Source organism: Pteropus medius, unplaced genomic scaffold (genome assembly GCF_902729225.1).
Source record: "Pteropus medius unplaced genomic scaffold, Ma_sr-lr_union100, whole genome shotgun sequence".
NCBI classification, from domain to species: Eukaryota; Metazoa; Chordata; class Mammalia; order Chiroptera; family Pteropodidae; genus Pteropus; species Pteropus medius.
Window position 1 is genome coordinate 16,328,886 of NW_024344240.1, and position 4,152 is coordinate 16,333,037.

The 4,152-nt window shown below is 38.2% G+C and overlaps 1 pseudogene; it reads left to right on the forward strand.

Moving 5' to 3' along the window:
• Positions 1-275: 275 nt before the first annotated feature.
• On the forward strand, positions 276-394 carry LOC120607557 (uncharacterized; annotated as a pseudogene).
• Positions 395-4,152: the final 3,758 nt, after the last annotated feature.

Below are 4,152 nucleotides of genomic sequence, written 5' to 3' on the forward strand. Positions count from 1 at the left end.
TCTAGGACAATGCAGAGTAGTAGGTGTAAAGGGGACTAGGGAAGCCAGGCAAGGAGACTGAGGCACTTATTTCAGGCTCAAAATTTTAAAGGGATATTAAAGCTCAATAATCAAAATAAAGAAAGTATCAGTAGGACTGATTTTTCTTTTTGGCTCAAGCCCGGTATGGTTCATCAGGGTACTATTTTTGATCCCATCTTTATTGAACGTATCAATATTTTGTTCATCTTGGATTTTTTGCATTAATTTTGATTACTTAAAATATTACATTAAAAGTCTACGGCCATGCTACCCTGAACAAGCCTGATCTTGTCTGATCTCGGAAGCTAAGCAAGGTCAGGCCTGGTTAGTATTTGGATGGGAGACCACCTAGGAAGACCAAGTGCTATAAGCATAAAAAATAAAAAAAATAAGGGATTGTAAACTGACAAGGTCCTTGCAACCTGTGAGGTCAACCAAAGGTTGCCTTGCCTAAAAAAAAATAAAAACAAACAAACAAAAAATATTACATTAAAATACTTGTAATCTTGATTACTGAGTTTTTTTGGTGCTCTCTTCTAAAAAACTTGCACCTAGGCAAGGGCCTCTCTGTAATCTCCAGGGGAATCTAACAGAGGTGCTGTGGGGATGGGAGGGAAAGTGGGATCCATTGTGAGAGTTCCAGCAGGAGTGCAAGGTTTTCCAAGTCTTCCTGCAGGAGGCCTACGGGTTCTAAAGAGCGCCATCAGGGGAAGGGCAGGACCTTTGCAGCCAGAGCAGCTCTGCCTCAACCTGTTTTGCCTGCTAGCATTTTGTGTATTCCCGATTTGGTAGAAAGGGATCCTCAGGTCTAAAAACTGTTTGAAAAGCTCTACACCAATTAGAAAAGATTAGATTCAAAATCATAAAGGCCCATCGCATACATCATGGGGCTGAAGTATAGGAGTTGAGGGACAAAGTAAATAGATGAAGGAGGCAACTCATCAGGGCGTGAAGAGGGACAGGACTGCATGCGAGCATACCAGATGCTGGTTGGCCCACCAAAGATGTAACAGGTTTCAGAGCTCAGCTGTCTGCTTTCCTTCCAAACTCCCCCTCTAGAGCCCTCTTAGCAAACTCATTCAACAGACATGTCTGCTTATTTGGCTTGACAAAATGGCTTGTGTGTCCTTCTTTGTCCACCAGAGAGAGAGTCTAAAAAGATAATTTTTAAAGTTTGACTATCATGACAGAAAGTCTGCTTTCCTTAGACAAAGGCTCAATAGATGGTGAGTGGGAAAGGCAGAACCAGAGGAAAAAAATATCTTAGAAACGATTCCTAAAACCGAATTAAGTGTAATTCAATCAGATCTTTCTGGGGGCAGCCGCATTGCACAACTCCAGGGGGCGACTTCTCATTGTAGTCTATGTAAGTGGCTCCCCAGCCCCACCCAGAGTCAGTAATGCATAAACCCGCTGACTATACAGGAAAGCAACAGTTTATGACAGTCGTCTAAATGTCTGCTAGGAAATAATAGCTTGTTTCCACGTTTGGCTAATTCAGGCATCCTAATTCAAGCTATTGGGCTCTCTCAGTTTTAACAATCTGGTTTCTCAAATTCTGGAAATTTTCTCCAGCAAGTATGTTCAATATTTTTTTGAAGAGGAGCAATTTTGAATTGCTCCTTGAATCCCTACAATTATTAGGGAAGAAGGAAGTGAATGTGTGTATAGTGACAAATGACTAAGGTGATGGGCATTTGGGAAGACGTTGAAAGTAAAGCAAAGAAAGAGTTCAAGATTGGAGTCAACCTTATTATATTGGTTGGATTATATGCAAAATAAATCTGATAAGACCAAGTTTTGGGGAAGAATATACAAACTGGACTCTCATACACTCCTGGTAATATTTAACTTGGTATTTTTGAAAGGTTTTGCGCTAGGTATGTGTTCAAATCTAAATTATATGCATATAAAAATATTAGAGCACATTTACAAAATATGTCTAGAGTGACTCCACTAAAAATACAATGAATATAGTAAAAAGAATGTGAGATTATGCACATGTAAACGATGGTTCTCTGGACAGTATGGTTATGGGTAATTTTTTCCAGCTTTATTGAGATATAATTGACATATAACATCATGTAGGTTTAAGATGTACTATGTGTTGATTTGATATACTTACATATTGCGAAATGATTACCATCATAGCTTTAGCCAATGCCTCCATCACATCGCGTAATTACCATCTCTTTTTGTGGTGCAAACATCTAAGATTTACTGTCTGAGCAACTTTCAAGTATATAAAACAGCATTATTGAGTATAATTGCCTTGCTGTACATTAGATCCCTCGAACTTATAACTGAAGTTTGTACTCTTTGATCAACATCTCCCCATCCATTGCCTGTAGCCCCTAGTAACCACTAATGTACTCTCTTTTCTAGCAGCCTTTTTATTTAAAAAATTTTTTTTCATGCTTCAAAAATTCTTTCATAATTGAAATTTTATTGGTTGTTTTGAGAAGTACACAGACATTTCTGTTTGCACACAATTTCTAATGTACATAACAAAAACCTAGTCATGTAGTTGTGATTCTTTTCTAAACAGTTATTCCAGTGACTTTCCAGCTTAAAATTTAGAGGCTAATTTTCCTCAATAGAATATCGAGTACCAATATTTTCAAATGTTGATATGCTGACATCGAAGTCCCACTAATTCACAATTTAATATCATATACACTAAATAATCAAATTTTCAATCTTTCACAGCACGTTAACAAAGTTACTAGGAAAACTGGACTACCGCGACGAAAATGTTACACAAACTTCTGAGGAAGAGCCAAAACCAAGAAGTGGTTTTCTTTAGGAAACAATTCTGCCGAAAACATGGAATAGAAGTAATTTAAATGTTCAAGACATAGTAAATGCATAGCTGACTCCAAAATGCCATTTAGTATGCTTTGTGTTATAGGATATAAAAACTACTCCCAGCTATCAAATGTTAAGCTGACACCCAAGACAATCAAAGCCTCTCATATTCAATATCCCATTATTTCTTGGTTGTACCAAAAAATAAACAACCAGCAAATTATTTCACCTCTTAAAAAAAAAAAAAGCATTAATACTTTCTAGCAGCCTTTTTAGATAGCACATATAAATGATGTGATACAATATTTGTCTTTCTCTGTCTGACCTATGTCACTTAGCATAATGCCCTCAAGGTCCATCCATGATATCACAAATGGCAAGATTTCCTTTTTTTCTCATGGTTGTATAATATTTCATTTTTTTTAATATGTGAATTTTTTTTCTAATGATCTCCCTTTACTTTTCTAATTTTTTTGAAAAAATTTATTCACACAATAAACATTTATTGAGCACCCGCCACACGCTGGGGTTGCTTCAGGTGCAAGGGATACAACCACAAACCTCAAAACACTTAGATTCTAACGTAGAGATCTAGGCAACAATGAAAATAAATAAAATGTGTAGTGATATGGGAAAAAATAAAGTGAAGGATGTCAGAAATACTGGGGGTGGAGTGGGAATGATTTGAAAATAAATGTCGAAAAGGCCTCAGAGAAAGGTGTTATTCAAGCAGTGGCTGAAAAGAGGTGAGAGAGTAAGCCTTTCAGGTGTTTGTGGAGAATGAGTTTCACATAGAATGAATAACATGTGCAAGGGCCCTGATGGGGAGAACAGAGCAAGTGAAGTGGGAAGTAATAAGATCTGAGGTTAGAAAGGCAAAGAAGGGAACCAGTAATGTGAGACTTGAGAGTCTTTACGAGAACTTCGCTGTTACTCCAAGTGGGATGGAAAGCCATTGTCTGATTCTGAACAGAGGAGTTATATTATCTGGCACATTCTTCAATGGTATCACTCTGGCTGCCTTGGGGATAGTCTCCACACAGGAGCAAAGGAAGAAGCAAGAAGACCAGTCATGAGGCTATTTCAATAATACAGGCAAGACCTTTTGGTGGTTCGGACAAGAGAGACAGTTATAGTTGTATGGTACTAGATATATTCTGAAAGTGTGGCCAACGGGATTTGCTCAAGGTTTGGGTGAGTAGTGTGAGAGACCAGGAGAGATCAAAGAAGATTCCAAGGTTTGTGCCTAGTTGGAGTTGCCATTGCTGAGATGGGGACATCCATAGAAGGAGCACGTAGGGGAGGGGGCAAGACTGGAGGTTC